Raw genomic sequence first — 18,163 nt, 5'->3', positions numbered from 1 at the left:
ATCCCTGCCTGCCTCTTCTTCTTCTCCTTCTCCTCCTCCTGCCTCTACTTCGTCTACGTGGCCCCCGGCATCGGTGAGCGGAGCGGGGGATGGGCTGCATCCGGGTGGGGGGCACTGGGCGGCTCCTACCTGTGCCCCTACCTGTGCTGGCCGGCCTCCAGCGGCGGCGGGGCCGGTGTCATCTAGACCTGCGCCTGCAGCAGCTGCATCTGTGTCGTCTGTCCATACCCGCACCGTCTGCATCTACACCCCTCTCTGTGCCAGTTCCTATGTATCATTTGTATCCGCCTCTATATCTATGCCTATACCATCTGTGCATATACCTGTATCATCTATACCACCTGTATCTATACCTGTACCATCTGTATCATCTATATCTATACCTCTATCATCTGCACCTATGCCATCAACACGTATGCCACCTGAATCTATACCTATGCCATCTGTACCTGAATCTGTGTCATCTATATCATCTCTTTATATAGCATCTGTATCTATACTTATATCATCGGTATGTATATTGTTATAGCACAAGCTTTGGTGAACCCAAGTTCAGGTCCTCAGGGGCTGTGAAACCAGGGTGTGTATATGTGGGTATTTATGCACCTAGATATAATGCGCCTAGATATATTGTAGTCTGTAAAGGTACATCTCTACCCTGCCCTCCATGGATCTCGTCTGCCAGCAAAGTCTCCCTTCCTGTTTTTGCTATTTACCATTTTTATTGAAATGAAATGCTGATGAAAGAAATGAAGCTAGTAAAGTCTGGTGTGAACTGATAAGAAAGGATAGCTAGCATGCCCTTCTTGTCTTCATGCTGTCTTGTCCTTGGGTAGCGGGCTAGGCTCACTGGCTGACCCTTTGCAGTATCACTTATCTACCTTTACCTCAGAATTAAGACATCATTTTTGAGATGTTTCTTCTTCTCATCTTCTGGCTAGAGATGGTGCTGACTTTTATTGTCCATTTCAGACATTTTCTGCTTTCTCCCAGGGCCTTTCTTCTACATAAAAGGACTTTCCCAAAATATCTGTAAAGCGACCTTTTTCAAATTCTTCTTTTAAACTCTTCTCTCCTGTGATGCTTATGAAAATAACCCCAAAAACCCCTCAGTAGTGAGGCAGCTAGCTTTCTGCAGTCACTGTGGGTATCTCTCTATGCAGTACATAGTACCTGATCTGAATAAGCTAGCTTAGGTATTAGAAGCAACATAGCTGTTAATGCAGTGCTCTGCTTTCACTTGAAAGCCCAGCGAAGGCAAGGTATTTTAGGGTAGACAAAGCACTTGTACTGCTTGTGGTGCTTGAGCTGCCTTATTCAGACCTAACTTACATATCTCTGTGGGACACTGCATTATACCTTGTAGACATACCATATAGTTCACACTGACCATGTATGATTTTTTTCCTTGTGTTCCCTTCATCTGTTTCAGCCACCTGTTGCCTGTGGTCTTGTACTTAGATTGCAAGCCCTTCAAGGCAAGGGTCTTATCCTTATTTGTATGGTATCTTCCTCAGTGTGGCTGTGGTCTGTAAACATTACCATAGCTCAGTTAATAAGAAAGTGTAAAAAGGATATGCCATGTACCATAATTCTTAGGATTTAGGGCTGAAGCCTTCTTCAATAACACAGTGTTTTATATATACATGCGCTAAGCTTGTGTAAAATGGGGCTTTGCAGCACCATTATTCCATTTAAAATTCTGAGTATGCACAGTGTGACATCATGATACTGGAAAACATCTGTATGATGTCTCATCACAGACATTAAATGTAAAGTAGTTGGCATATGATTCAGAAGATAAATTGCTGCTTCCATGGAGGAGGGGGGGGGTGCATGTGTGTGTGTCATTTGAAGGTGAAACTCAAAATTGTGCTTAATGTAGAAGGTTAAATAATCATTTCTATACCATTAAGAATAGTTTCCATTCAGTGGTTTCTGGAATGGCTGTCCCATTACCAAACGCCTTTCTTTAAATTAAGGTTCTAATTTAACATTTCCACAGTCTAAAATGCTGTATTTAACATAGGCAGCATTACATTATTTAGTATTATTCCTACACTTTGGAAATTCATGTATTGGGAAGTCATTCAGTTTCTTCAGCACTTCCCACAAATGTGACATTTCATAGAATCCCAGTGTTGGAAAGGACCTCAGGAGATCATCTGGTTTAAGTTAATTTGTATTAGTTAAGGCTGATAGTGGTACAGTAAGAAATAAAATACTTGCTTAGTATCACACATCTGATTGATCTAAAAATATTATCTATATTATTATTTATATTATCTATATTTCAGCTAGATGGTATTCTTTCCTTTTCACTAATTTCTTCCATTTTTTACACTTCCTTATTATTAATTTCTCCAGTCTGCACAAGGGATGATAGTTCTCTCAGTTGAATTTGGACTTAAATATGATTCTGTAATCTGAAGTAAACAGAGACTCTTATCCCTCACCTTTGGTTGTAGGTGTCACAATCCAAAGTTGTGGTTTTTTGTTTTTGTGTGCTTTGGCACCGCTAAATTATGTTCCTGCCAAATTGCAGCTTTTTGCACGGTAGAGTTTTCTGCTGCAATAGGAGAACCCGCGTGCAAAAGAGTATTTCCCGCTGTTTGTAGCCTTCTTTGCATGGTGCATTTCTTTTGCATCATAGTGATGCACGGTGCAAAGGAGTTCCTGCCATTTGTATTTAGATTCATGCCACATTATTGGCCGGTTCTAAATGTAGGCATACGTGGCGGACCTATTTACTGAACCCACGGAGCATCAACCACTCCGGGGGCCAAACGGCCTCTAGCCTCTCCCCGTCACTGAGCACGATCCTAGACGTATCCCTTTCCTTTGAAACTACCGAACCCGCGGAGCTTCAACCACTCCGGGGCCAATTACCGAGCCGAACCCGCGGAGCTTCAACAACTCCGGGGTCAATTGTCGGAGTCCTCTAGCGAGGACTTAAGCGGAGCTGAGCCTGGGAAACTGTCCAGCCTACACCACGACCATCTTTGGTGTAAGTAAACAATCTTTTAATCAACCATTACGCGTCTGTAACTAATTGTAGCTCGCCACCGGTTTTCTTCGACCCTGTGTGCCCAGGCTGCTGGCCACAGCCCGCGTGCGCAGAAACGGGTTCGCATACTGCTCCTAGCCTGCACATGGCCGCATGGACGGGATCGGGAGGCGGCCCGCACAGTAGGATGATATTCATTTTAACAGAATTCTCGGAAAAACTAAAATCTTGTTGGATTGTTCTCGGTAACAAATAGCAAAAGTCAAAGATATATACAATTTGTACTGAGTTATTCAGTGCCTCTTAAATGCACCTCTCACTATACACTCTCTCTCTTCTGCTTGCCATGGTAATCATTTTTACTTAAATCACAATGAGTGAATACCTTTGTACTCAGATTCCATCATGTTTGTTAGTATTAGCATGATGCTTGTAAGTACATAATTTAATATTTTTATATTTTCTCATATTTTTGTTTTTTTTCCAGAATCATGTACAAGCAGTGGCTCTTTCCATTGCTGCAGTGAGGTCCTCCTTTATACAGCTCTGGCCAAGGAGTTGGCATTCAAGCAGGCACTCCACAGTCTGCACTTCACTGCACTTGGATATATTTGTGTCATTAGAGTAGTCAGTAGAGTCCTGTTTGGTTTTGATCTTCCAGTTTGCATGTGCAGGCAACTCAGGCATTACCCTGTTTGGCCAGTCTAGATCAGTCCCTCTGGGAAGGTCCTCCTGGGGTTTTTGGTCTATTTTAGAGCACCTGATTGTGTATAGTCTTTCTTTCCATAACCTCAGTTGTACCCGGTCAGCTCTCGTGTCCAACTGCGCAACACTGGTCACAAAACTGTTTTGCACTTTAAGCCACTTAGTTACTTTTATGTGACCATGGAGTGCATGCTCGGTGTCTTCCATTTGCCATGATCTTTCTTTTTGGTTCACTACCTTTTTTCTGATATCAGGCTGTGCAATACCAGCCAGTAAGTATAGGCTATCCTTTGGTGTAGGCTTTAGACATCCTGTTATTTCACAGCAGCTGTTGTTTAGAGCTGCATCTAGTTTTTTGGCATGAACTGATTGTTCCCATACTGGACATCCATCTTTTGCAGTGGAGCAACACAGGGCAATAGCAGTGGTTTATAATGTAGTTGAGTTTGCTCCCCACTTTAAGGTGATCAACTTTCAAAATATGTCGTTGCGGGCATTGACTTTCCCTTTCGTTTTCTCTACCTGTGTTTTGAAGATAAGTGTTTGGTCCAATTTAACCGCCAAGTACACACTTTTCAGGTGGTTAGTCAGTGGGATTCCATCCCAGGTGATGCTTAATTTCCGCTTGGCTTCTCTATGGTGTAGATTAAAAGTTGTGACCTGTGTTTTGGTTGGGTTGGCGCAAAGCTGGTTCTTATAGCAATCTGAGAGGTTGTTCAGTGCACATGTCCATTTATTTTTGACAGTGGTGGAGTCCTCCTGCGATGTGATGCATAGATCATCAGTATATATGAAGCTCCTTGTATTACTCTGTATGAGTTGGTCATTGGTATATATATTAAAAAGGCTTGGTGCTACCATGTTACCCTGTGGGAGGCCCTTGCATTGTCTTCTCCAGCAGGTCCATTTCTTGCACAGCTCTACTTGAAAATGTGTATTCTCCAAAAGAGATTGGATGAGCTGCACTAAGTGGTAGTCGTGCACCATATTGTAGACTTTGGCAAGCAGGTTTCTATGGTTGACTGTTTTGTTACACCTGAACAGCAGGTAGATTTGAGGTGGCTGGAGCAGCAACAGTGAGATCTTAGACCATTCCAGTCATACAGGATACATTGATTTATTGACAGATTAAAAAAGCAAAGTGAAATGATAAGATACATTATATATAGGGTGAATAGTCTGTTTCTTGGTGATGGTGTTGGCCAGCCTAAGTCATCATGCAACAGGGCTTCTGTGCACCCCCACTGTGGTGTCTTTGATGTTATGTACCCAATTTGCTTCCCATGTAATCTCTTCTTTTATACCTCACAGTTCCTTTGTTTACTGTTATCTAATCAAATTCTACCACCTCTTCAGGTTTTGATCATTGTTCATGTCCAATTTCCATGTGTCTTGCAGTTGTCTACTTTTTTCCCTCTTTTTCCTTCTTGCCCATCCATCCTTATGCATAGTCAGCAAGCTTATAACAATCATATGCACATTTATTTCCAGATCACGAAGGGGGCCCATTGTGGTCAGTCTAAACTTGTTCTATTTCAAATATAGGTATTTCCTTCTTTAGTGGCCAGCCTAGAACTCCACATGATCCCTATCATAACTGTAACTTATGCTACTTCAGACATCATGCTAGTCTATGATCATTAACTTTAGTGTTATAATTTGTTCTATATTTGTTTTCCTCTCTCTCCCTTGTGACACCACAAACCGCACCCGTGGCATGTTAAAATATGCCTTGTGCTGCAAATTTGCAGGGGTAAATTTTGTTACTGGGGAATCCCAGTAGTAAAAAAAGTAAATGCTGCAAAAAAAAAATGGCATAGTGCTCACCACAGGAGCATGTGCCTGCAGACACAGAGGCTTAGTCTTCCCAGGGGATACTCTTGCTGCTGACCAGAGTATCTCCCGTCTTCTTGTTCCGCCCTGGCACTTCTTGCTTGCTGGGAGCTAGGAGGATCAGGGAAACAACAGTTTCTCCAAAGTGGGCATTTTGCCCTGCACCAAAGCCCGCATGCCACTACTTATTTTTTTACTGCTGCAAGTCCATGCCCCTGCATGTGGGGATGTGCTCATCCTCTCTGTGTTTGTACTCAATGCTGACTTAAGCTCTATTGGTATCATATAGGTATTTTTAATATACTGTGGTATGAAATCTGTTATAGTTAACAGTTAATTATGATAAATGGTTATTCTTAAATTGTTTTACAATCTTTACAGGTTATTTGAAGGTTACTGCTTTTGCAAAAACATCAGTGAAAAGCAGGCTCTTTCAGAAGCCTCTAGGCCGTGATGCTGTCTTTCAGGACTCTAGGGTTACTTGCAAAAAGGGTCATAGGATAGTGTTGTATGCTGCTGATAGGTCTATAAACACAGCACCACTTTGAGGTGACTAACTTTAGAAGTATGTTGTTGCCGATGCTGACTTTCCCTTTCATTTTCTCTCCTGGTTTGGGGGTTACATTGGGGGTCCAATGTAACCCCCAAGTATACTGGGATGTATGAAAGTGTCAGATAAGAAATGGTGGCTTTGAGATGTTTTGTATAATATTTAGGAAAACCTGTAGGAAAGGGTTTGACTATATCAATATTTTTGATATGCAGATGGTACGGACAAAAGGGACTTGGGGGTCGTGATTGACCACAAGATGAACATGAGCCATCAATGTGATGCTGCAGCTAGTAAAGTTAGCAAAACGCTGGCTTGCATCCATAGATGCTGCTCAAGCAAATCCCAGGAGATCTTTTTCCCAGTGTACTTGGCTTTGGTGAGGCTGCAGCTGGAGTACTGCATCCAGTTTTGGGCTCCACAATTCAAAAAGGATGTGGAGAAGCTTGAGAGAGTGCAGAGGAGAGCCACATGCATGATCAGAGGTCAGGAAAACAGACCTTATGATGAGAGGCTGAGAGCCATGGGACTCTTCATCCTGGAAGAGTGCAGGCTTGGGGTGATGTGGAAGCCACATATAAGTTTATCAGGGGTGCTCACCAGGATCTGGGGAACATTTGTTCACCAGAGCGCCCCAAGGGGTGACAAGGTCGCACAGTCACAAACTCCTCCATGACCATTTCAGGCTGGACATAAGGAAGAACGTCTTTACTGTCCGAGCCCCCAGGGTTTGGAATAGACTGCCGCTGGAGGTGGTTCAGGCACCTACTTTGAACCCCTTCAAGAGACATTTGGATGTTTATCTTGCTGGGATCTTATGATCCCTGCTGACTTCCTACCCCTGGGGCAGGGGGCTGGACTTGATGATCTTCTGAGGTCCCTTCCAGGCCTAATGTCTATGAATCTGTGGTAATTTTGTAATACCTCTACCTATTGCAGTAATAAATAATATATACGTGGTTCTTCAAAATGGAGCTTTGCTCTTGCTAGCCTTCTCTGGTTTACCGGAATGGAACTTTTTTCATCAACCAACCAACAGTATTTCTTTTTGGTCAGTGCCACTCTGGCCAAGAAAACTGTTACAAACAGGCCAGAAAGTAGCTCACTTCTTTGTTTTTCTGAGGCCAAGGAGGTCTGAAGGGGTTCATAGATTCATAAAAGTTGGGCCTGGAAGGCACTTCGGAGATCATCAGGTCCAGCCCCCCTGCTCAAGGTAGGAAAGACTGCTGAGGTTGGTGGAAAAGGAAAAAGTTGGTCTGTGTGTGATCTGGGTAGGGGTAGAAATTACACACAAACTGGTATAAGCGATTGGAAACTGCTTCAAATCTGTAACACAACAGAAGTTCAGAGTGCACAAACTACTTGCAAAATGGCCAAAACCAGTTTAAGATGAGCATGAATGGAAGTAGTATCAGACTTTTAACTGATTTAGGTTAAATCGGTTTATTGAACTTCTGTTCCAGATCCCCTCCAGATTCAAATTAACTCTCAGGCCCCCAGCATCCCAGGATGCTTTGTACCTCTCTTGCAAACCCTGTCTCACAGGATGGGCAGTAGCCTTTTCCCAAACTGTCTGCTCCAGCTCAGCAGGGAGGTGTGCTTTAGAATCCCCTGGCTTCTGGCTTGGGCTACTGCAGGCATGTAGCTGCATTTCTGGAATCAAAAGTGAATGTCTGTACAGTTGCTTATCAGTTCAATCTATACATTTTAGACTAATCTGCAAAGATTAAATTGATTCAGCCTTGGGCTTTTTGACTGTCTGTGTTTAGCTATGGTGATGGGGAAGAATGAAGGATGGGACTTGTGCTGTACCAGCTTCCCTGGCATATCTAACTCATCAGGATTTAAAATCTAACAGACTCACTTAGGTCATTATAATGGAATTTTTCTTTACTAAGGATTTCACGTGTCATCTAGGGAGAAGATGCCTTCACACACAAACCTGCTAGCACAGTGAAGATCTCTTCCCCTTTCTCTCTGCCCTTTTAGTAGTAGAGATGGTAAAAATAATTCTGATAGAAGAATTTTCTGTTTAGAAAATGTAGTTTTATTTAAATACGAATGTTTTATAGGAATGGGCTGATCCTGATGACATTTTGACAAAAAAATTTAAATTACTTTTTTATGGTACTTGATTTTTTTGGTTTTACTGCTGTATCAAAATATTTTGATAGTTTTACACATTTAATAATCGAGGTATTTATCTTCATGCTTCATTTTGAGAATCTTACTGAAATTTTTCAGAATTGTCAATCCTCAGGAAACTGGAAATTTTTGCTTTCCGTTGTAATTCAGAACAACTTTTTAGAATTTCCTGCAGAAAGAGTATTCTTTTTTTTTTCTTTTTTGAGTAATGGTGTGGATCCCATGCTGCATGCAGACCTCATTCATGCAAACTCCCAATAACGGTTTTACAGTGGTAGATAGGTAGGCTGAAAGTAGTTTGACACAGTTGGTTTGCTTATGTAGCTACTACCAGAGGATACCAGGTAAAGGCCTGTGTCCTGTCAATGATAAAGCAGTTGTGTGGCTCTGCATATTAATGATATGTAGAGGGGGAAATAAAGTATACAAGAGAAGAAGATGCAAGCTCAGAATTTTTAGGGTAGTCATATTTAATAGAGCATCTGTGACCATCCTTTAGTTCTCTCTTCACAATTCTTCAGTTGCATGAGGAAGTGAGATGACAAACCTGTGGTATATGACCTGCTATGACGTTTGTCTAAACAGCTACTCACATTTTTCTCTAGTTGTTGTCTTTGTCTAAACAGATACTCATCTGATTGCTCTCCTCATGCCCCTCTGTAGAGCCAGATATAATGATATGACTTAGAAATTATAGGTTTTGAACCATGTCGTTTATGCATCAGTCTGATTTCCACCCCCCTCCTCCCCCAATTCTAGTCCTCTTCTGTTTAGGTGAAGGACTTATCACTGACAGATGTTCTAACTGCTGCTCTTTCCTCCTGTACCCAAAAATCAAGAAATGCAAGGTTCAAACTACATCTCGGAAAGTACACCTTTGTGTATTGCACCACCCTTATGGAAGAGGAATTGTCCAGGCTTGAACTAAGGATGCTACCCGTTATGAGTGTCCTATTTACTATCACACCTCTGCCTTCTTCAGAAGAAACGCGTCCTGCCAAGGTCGTTCCTCGCAACTGCAGGAATTGGCCCTGACATCTTTTATAGCAGAGACCCTGAGCTCTCAGCTTCTTGGGCAAAGCACTGTTTTTTCAAGCAGCTGTGCTGCCTTCAGGGAGAGCTCTGAGTAATGGGACAGAAAATTGAAGTCCTGTGGTTCAACGAATGACAGCAGTGTTCCAGCAGCTAAGAAAACGGGAGTCCGCAGGATTAGTGCCAACTTCAATACCCTGAGCAACCCTGGCACCAAATGAAAATTTCTCATGCCACTTCTGAGGATCCACCTTCACTCTTCCACTATTGTCTGCAGCACTGTTGGTAACACTGCTGGCATTGGATTGAACAGGACAGCTGTTCCTAGAGAGAGAGAGATTTTTACTCTCATTTTTGGGTCACTCCTCACCGCTTCTAAGCAGATAGCCTGGTGTGCCCTGGCTAGAACAGCACATTGAGCTTTCAGTCAGAAATGTAAAGTAGTGTGAGCACTGTTACTGGAATAGACTAGATCTTTAGCTGAGTCAATATCAGTACAACATTCTACCTTGGCCCCATAGGCTTTATGAGAGATCACATTGGTCCCATCTGTCATATCTCTATTAGGAGAAAGGCATCAAGTTTAATTTGTTCAGTATCTTCATCAGTAACTTGGAAGATGTCATAGAGTGCACCCACAGCAAGTCTGCAGATGACACCAAGCTGGGGGAGGGGAGTAGATATGCTGGAGGGGTAGGGCTAGCATTCAGAGAGACCTAGACAAATTGGAGGATTGGACCAAAAGAAAGCTCATGAGGTTCAATTAAGCTTGCAACAAAAATTAAGGACAACAAAAAGTCCTTCAGGTATATAGGGAGCAAAAAGAAGACGCATGGTAGCATAGGATTCCTATAGGATAGACTTAGGGCAGTTGCTGACAGATAGGAGGGACAAAGCAGAGCTCTTCAGTGAGTTTTTTTGCCTCTGTATTCGTGAGCACAGATCTAGACAAATCTCCCAAATGCATTACAGATAGAAGCAGGAGGAATACCAGCCCACCTACGATAAGTGCTGACCTAATAACGAGACACTTGGAGGGGCTGGATGTGTTTAAGTCAGTGTGACTGGATGAGCTCCATCCAAGGGTGCTGAAAGAATTAACCAGTGTCATAGCAGTGCCACTGCGTGGGTGTTTGAGCACTCGTGGTGCTCAGGTGAGGTCCCAGAGGACTGGAAAAGGGCCAGTGTGGTCCCTATTTTCAAGAACGGGAGGAAGGAGGATCCGAGTAACTATAGAGTGGTTAGTCTCACCTCTGTCCTTGGGAAGAAAACCCTTGATAAAATTATCAAGGATCACATTTGTAGGAGTCCAGCGGGTAATATAACACTGACGGGCAACAGCATGGGTTCATAGCAGGTAGATCCTGCCTGACTAACCTTGTTTCTTTTTATGACCAGGTCACAAAATACTTAGATGCAGGGGATGAGGTAGATGTCATCTACCTGGATTTTAAGAAGGCCTTTGATATGATATCTCATCCTATTTTTGTAAACAAATTGAATGGCTGTGCCATAGACGATCACACAGTAATGTGGGTGGCAAATTGGCTTGAGGATTGTACCAAGAGAGTGGTGGTGGATGAGTCGGTAAGTGTGAGGGGGCTGGGGCACATGACTTCTGAGGAGAGGCTGAGGGAACTGGGCTTATTTAGTTTAGAGTAGAGGTTCCTAACCCCCGGGCCTCAGAGGGTTGGCTGCTGGACTGGACGTCTGGAAGTGACCGGCATACTGTGGCTCGGCAGCCAACCTTTTTTTATACTCAGTATACTCAGTATAAAAAAGGGTTGGCTGCCGAGCCACAGTATGCCGGTCACTTTTGGACTGCCAGTCTGCAGTTTGCTGGTCCATGGTCACCTCTTCTGGTCCGCAGTCTAAGAAGGTTGGGAACCACTGGTCTAGAGAAGACTGAGAGGGGATTTAATAGTAGCCTTCAGCTACCTGAAGGGGGGTTCGAAAGAGGATGGAGCTAGACTGTTCTCAGTGGTGGCACATGACAGAACAAGGAGCAGTGGTCTTAAGCAGGGAAAGTTTAGGTTGGATATTAGGAAGAACTTTCTCATGAGCAGGGTAATAAAACACTGGAACAGGTTATCCAGAGAGGTTGTGGACTCTCCATCCTTGAAGGTTTTTAGAACCTGGCTAGACAAAGCTTTGACTAGAATGATCTAGTTGGGGATGATCCTGCTTTGAGCAGGGGGTTGGCCTAGATGACCTCCTGAGGTCCTTTCCAACCCTCATTTTCTACTATTCTAAGTTGTTTCTGCCATGAAGAGCCAAAATGATTCAGAGAAGCCCCAAAGTGAAAAAGAAGAGTCATGGGAGACTGTACTGCCATTCTCCTTGTTAAAAAGTTTTCATTCTCCTGTGACAGTGTTCTCGTTCCAGCTCAGACACAGCTATGGATGATTTCCAGGTTTCTGGGAACTCTTGTTGAAGACTGTACATGCATTGAATATTGAAACAATTGAAATGCAGGAAAATACCAATTTGACATATTGAGCTACTTAGTCCTGTCCAGGATTCTCCTGCCAACAAATTAAGGGGTACTAAGCTCTGCCAAGGTCCATTAGTTTATTCCAGCCTCGTTTACCTCAACAGCCAAATATGTAGAAGATCTATGAAGGAGAGAGAACATTCTGACCTTCATAGGTTCAGGTATCTAGACTCCTTAGGAAGTTTCATTAAACTACTGAAGATTTGCCAGTTGGGAGGATGGTTACTTTGTTCTGAGACCTTATCTTGCATGAAGGAGTCTGAGGCCCTGCTGAGGTCCTTCCGGTGCTGTGCTGAAAGCTGTTCTAGTATCAGGCCCCTCAGACAAAGAAAGCAATCTTGCTCACAGATTTCACAGCCTGATTTCTTATTTTGGAAGTGTCCTACCTCTTCCAGAAGCAGCCTATCATAGTGATGTGTGATCATAACCTCTAAGGTGACAGGTTTGACAAGACTGGAGCCATGCTGAACAGGAGTGTTAGAACCAGTCTGTGGAAACTGTGTTGCCCTCTTCCCACAAGCTTAGGTAGAGACTTCAGATGACAAATAGCTGTGGAAAACATTATCTAGTACTCAACCCATCCTGTTCTTTCCTAACAGTACTGTATTTACTCAAATCCAACATAAGATTTTTTTCCCCCACATTTAACATGGGGATGGAGGGAAGCTCCTTGTTTTAGATTCAGGTACAAGTTTGAGGGGGGCAGGTGGCTGCAGTGGTTTTGACTGGCCCTGACCCAGGGTGTGGGTCTGAGGCAGAGCCACCTACCTCCTCTTCCCCCCCCCCCAGCTTTTGCCCCCCTGCCCCCACTGCCTACTGCTGCCTCTACTCTCCAACATGTCCTCCCTGCCACTGATTACTCTCTGGCTCTGGGCCTAGGCCAGCCCTGAGTCATGGAGCTCGTGATTGCTCCAGCCCCAGCCTGGCCCTGGCTGTTGTGTGGAGACAGAGTAAGTGGCAGCAGGGGAGGGCAGAAATGGTGGTGACTGGGCAGACAGTGGGAGGGAGATGAGGGTGTGCAGGTACTGTGGGAGTGGGGGACAGGCACTGGGATGTGCAGGCAGCAGGAGACCATGTGGTGGTGGGGGACAGAGTCGCAAGGAGCAAGAGTCAAGTTGCTTGACTCCCCTACTGCCTGCCTGCCTGCCCCTGCTTGCCCTGCTGCAGCAGTTGGCGTGGGGCATGAATTTAAGACGACCCTCCAATAATTAGATTCTATACATGGCAAATGATCACAAATTTATAATTTTTTCCATGTATAGAATCTAATTATTGGGGAGTTGTTGGATTTGGATATAGTAACTGCACCTCCCTCCCCACTTCCTCCTGCCCTTCCACCTTCAGCTCACCTTAGGGACCTGGTTCATAAGAACCTCTAGCAGGAACAAATGGCTTCATTCCTGTCTCTGGGAGATATAACAGTAGTTTTTGAGAATACAAGCAACAAGGGTTTCCAGGCTATTCTGGTGTGTGGAAGTGAAGCTGGTGTTTTTGTCCTTTCCTAGGCTTGAAGAAACTGGCCAAATATAATATGCAGCCTTAAATTATCCTTTTAACTCTGCAGTTGTAGACTGACTAGTGGCTCTTGACTTAAAGAATATTTACTTTCACATCACCAGTCATCCAAATTTAACTGGAACTGTTTAATTTATGGTAGGGTTAGATCATTACCAACACAAAGTGCTGCCTTCTGATTCTCAACAGGCACTAGGGATTTAAATGCCTTCTTGTTGTGGCATATATAAGGAGAAAAGGTATTCATTTCTATCATAGAGCACAGAGAAGCAACGCGTAGCCCACCTGGGCAGTCCCAGTAACCTGCCATAAAATTCAGGTAAACCACTTTATTACACATAAAAGGATTTTGAGAAGCAAAACAGTGAGTTGATGTGCGGCAGTTGTTAATCTGTTCATGTGTCTGCATGGGCAGTCCAGTTTCCCTGCTTGAGGGCTTATATGTGGTTCGACTGGATCCTGCTACTAATGGGCCTTTCATTGTGTACCTTAGATAAAGGGCTGAAGAGAGAAAAATTTCCTCTGAAAACTGCTGAGTTGGTCCTGTTTGCCTGTCTAGACCTCTTAGTGACCAATGAGCATCAGTCCCTGGCTCTTGTACATATGATAGGCTTTCTGGCAGTAGGAACACACACATGCCTCAGGTCTGGTTTCTGTTGTTGATTCTGTCCCTGAAAAGTGGAATAAGCTGCACTCCCAGCTGTGATGAAACTGGCCTCACAGTGGGTCATATGTCTATGTGTACATGTGTGGAAATGCTTGTCAAACTTCAGCTGAAGGCTGTTCAACACTGACTCAGGTCATTCTTCTCCCCAAGAAGTGTCAGCTTGCTGACTCATTCCTGATTTCATTTTATGCCGTTTATGCTTGTTCTCCCCATTCTGTGCACTCAAGCTGTGGAATTGGTGCAACCTATGTGATACCATCCTGATATCCTGCATTTATCAAGAACCAGAAGTGACTTGACTAGTTTCCTGAGCAGGCAGTTAGTCACCAGTCATGAGTGGTCACTGCAGAAAACAAATTATCTGATATTAAAATTATTAAAACAAATTATTAAAACAAATTATCTGATATGTTTCTGGAAAAGAAATAAGGGTCCAGAAGCAGAGCTAATTGGTTTGTGTGGAATGCTGTGCCAATGTGGTGTGCAAGCTAGATGCATTGTACTGAATTGTGCAATACAGGCAGATCATTTGAAATACTACATTACTTCATGGAATTGAAACATTCCTAACTCCAGTTTTGTCAGAGTTATCTGACAGTGATAATTAAGTTAGATTAAATCTTAGAAAAAAAATTCCTCAAATTTTCCTGCTGGAAAGTAGGACAATGGAAGATGTTGCCAAGGAACAACACTTCTACACTGAAGGTTTTTAAAACCTTGGATAAGCATTCTACATGGGATGGCATAGAAATATGACATCTTGCATTTTTTGCAGTGGGTTGGACTAGAATTACTAGATCAGGGGTGAGCAAAATACAGCCTGCAGGCTGGATGTGGCCCACCAGGCCATACTATCCAGCTTGCGGGGCCCCTAAAAATTTTAGAAAATTAGTATTTACCTGCCCCTGGCTGCCTGTCATGCGGCCCTCAATGGCTTGCCAAAACTCAGTAAGTGGCCCTCCACCCAAAATAATTGCCCACCACTGCACTAGATGATCCTTGAGGTCTGTTGCAACCCTGTTCTATAATGTCAATTTACTTCCTTCTGATGTGTTTGGTTTTTCAGTTTTTCCAGTCTCATGGTATTTAAATTGCCTCATAGAATTTCCCTTCCTCTCCTTTTGCTAGTGTCCCATAGTTTTGCTTTCATCATCTGACCCTTACATCTTCCTAGTTGCTTTCACCTTAGCCAGAGGAGACCAGTGCCATGTAGATATTCATGGAAAATCCCATGACTCCATGTATAATTTTCTTTGTGTAATGAGATACTTCATGTGAAGTTCATCTCCAAAGTCATTTATAATCTTACCTTTTATTCTTGTGTAAGGAGAGGAGAAACTGTATACTGCAGACATGTCCCATAGATCATGGTATTGCATTGACGAGGCTTTTTTTTGGATTCTCTCATATCTGTTTGTGGCAATAGGTGGTTGCTTTAAAGCTCTACCATGTCATTACAAAGACTGCCCCTTCCATTCAGTAATCACACGTCTGGGCTTCTGCGTGATTCTACTGGGTCCTACGCTTGCAGAAAATCCACATGTTTATAGTGGCAGCATCTTGACGAGCAAAAATCGCTGTTGCACTCTCTCATCTGCACTGGTTATAGTTGTAATGGTGTCTGGAAGTGTGGGAGACACTTCTGTTGATTCCCCTGCGGTTTGCAAGAAGGTGGAATCAGGAGCTAACCAAGGCCCTTAGATGTGACCAGGAAAAGTTTCTGTATGTTCAACTACAACAGTGTGGAAAAAATAGGAGTTCTTGTATGTTGAGAACCAGGATAATGCTGGGTAGACAGTCTGATTTCAGCACCATCAGCTTGTAACCAGCTAGCTTGTAAAACCCATTTTTCTGTTGCTAGAGGTCAGTATCCATAGAGGTAGCCAGTTTTGTCATCTACCTCTCTTCCATCTTCTCTCAAAACGTCCTACTTCAAAGTAGGAAAGGCTTTTTTCTCTCATTTACTAGGATAATATGGCTTTAGTTGAATTGTAAATTATTTACAATACAAATGTTTTCTTTTTTTTTTTTAACTCAGAGTTGAACATCATTCCTGTACAGTATTTACATAGCTTTTAGCAATATTAAAACACAAATAAGTAATTTAATTTCTTTGTTTTATATTAGTACATCAAGCTAAAAAAAGCTAATATCTTTGGACTAGGTGGCAGGGTGCCATTAGCCTACATGAATTCTAATATTTAGTTTTGTCTTATGCCTGAGATTTTGTTGGAAAAGTTTAAAGTTTTCTGCAAATTGGAATTGGATGGAACATGTAAAAAGGTTTATTTATATATATGTTCTTATGCCTCTGATCCTCAGCTGACTTCCATGTAGGTCCTCCAAATCGTCATCGGGGTGATTGTCCATCAGCTTTCTAATGATTTCCCCGTCAAATTTGATTGTCTGTGATTAAAAGGATCATACCATTTACCCTTTGCAAGTATTGGACAAACAAGTTTGTTTGTTTTTTTCCCCCCGCCTATGGCTGCAGTACAGACATTTTTGTTAGGTGCTTCTTGCTATACATTTTAGGACCATAATTGTTTTTGTTTTTATGTACTGAAAGCAACAGTTTTGAGCAAACTGAGCAGGCAATAATAAGTTTTACCCAACTCTGTTTATCTTTGCCATCTTAACACTTTAATGGTTTACCATTTGCAGAGGCAACATGAGCAGGGTGCGGGGCCCGGGGCACTTCAGCCCATGCAGGGCCCTGGACCCAAAGAAGCTGCCGCCGTGGCGGGGGCGGGGGTAGCAAGTGGCTGGATGCAGAGCTGCTGCTCCATCTAGCTCTGTGCCGCTGCTGCTCCGCCCTGCTCCACAGGGCCCCACAAAGTGCGGGGCCTGGGGCAGTTGTCTCAATTTGCTGTAAGATCATCAGGTCTGGTCCCCTGCCATGGGCAGGAGGTCATTGGGCTCAGATGAACTCAATGAGGTATTTGTCCAGCCTCCTCGTAAAGACCACCAGAGATGGCGACTGCACCTGGAAGTGTGTTGCAGATTCTAGTTACCCATACAGAAAATAAATTTTTCCTTATGTCCAGCGAAACCTTTCCTCAACTAGCTTGTGTCCATTGGTCCACGTCTTCTGTGGGGACGGGGATTTTCTGAAAAATTGTTCTCCTAGATCCTGGTGTTCTCCCTTGACATATTTATAGGCGGCTATCAAGTCACCTCTCAGCCTTCTTTTGCTCAGGCTGAACAACCCAGATCCGAAGTGTCTTTACATAGGGCCTGTCCCCCAGGCTCTTGATCATGCGGTTGGCCCTTCTCTGCACCCTTTCAACCTTGTCCACATCCTTCTTGAAGTGGGGTGCCCAGAAGTGGACACAGCACTCCAGCTGTGGCCTCACCAGTGCCGAATAGAGGGGAGGAGCACCTCTCTGGATCTGTTGGCGACGCAGCTGCTGATGCACGCTAGAGTTCTATTTGCTCTGTTGATGACTTTGTCACACTGGTGGCTCATATTAATCCTCAGGTCAGTTGACACCTCCAGGTCCCTTTCAGATGCAGTGACAGCCAGTGGACCACCACCCATTGTATAGATATGGTGAGGGTTCTTCCTACCCAGATGAAGGACCCGGCATTTGTCCCTGTTGAACCTCATATGGTTTTGTTCAGCCCGTAGGACCAGCCTGTCAAGGTCTTCCTGAATCCTTGACCTGTCCTTCAGTGTACCTGCTTGCTCCCACAGCTTGGTATTATCCGCAAACTTAATCTCTGCACTTTTCACTTCCTCATCCAGGTCATTAATAAAGATGTTAAAGATGTTAAAAATGTGCCTGAGCACTGACCCCTGGGGTACACCACTGGAGACAGCTTTTCAGGATAAGGCCACCCCATCAATTATGGCTCATTGGGATCGGCCACTGAGCCAGTTCTCAATCCACCTCACTGTAGCCTGGTCTAGGCCAGTACTTTCCAACTTATCTGAGAGGATTTAATGGGAAACAGTATCAAAGGCCTTTCTGAAATCTAGGTAGATGACATCCACCTCCTGTCCCATGTCCAGGTGGTTAGTTACCTGGTCATAAAAGGACACCAGGTTTATTAAGCGTGACCTCTCCTCTACAAAGCCATGCTGGTTGCTTTTCAGTACCCCACCAGATGCAAGCTTGTGGTTGATGGCCTCCTTGACAATTGTTTTAAAAGATCTTCCCAAGGACCGAAGTCAGACTAACCAGTCTATAGTTGGCAAGGTCGTCCCTCTTT

General features: G+C 43.6%; 1 protein-coding gene across 1 annotated transcript in view; it reads left to right on the top strand.

The window, feature by feature from the left end:
* Positions 1 to 6: 6 nt before the first annotated feature.
* B4GALT6 (beta-1,4-galactosyltransferase 6) overlaps positions 7 to 18,163 on the top strand; it is a 48,309-nt gene continuing 30,152 nt past the window's right edge. Inside the window, exon 1 of the mRNA XM_014524165.2 lies at positions 7 to 73. The gene's annotated coding sequence lies outside the window, so the exon portion shown is untranslated. The remainder of the gene's footprint in view (positions 74 to 18,163) is intronic.

The sequence above is a fragment of the Alligator sinensis genome, unplaced genomic scaffold (assembly GCF_000455745.1).
Source record: "Alligator sinensis unplaced genomic scaffold, ASM45574v1 scaffold117_1, whole genome shotgun sequence".
Lineage (NCBI taxonomy): Eukaryota > Metazoa > Chordata > Crocodylia > Alligatoridae > Alligator > Alligator sinensis.
The sequence above is the reverse complement of the archived record's forward strand: the minus strand, read 5'-3'. Positions and strand labels throughout refer to the sequence as shown.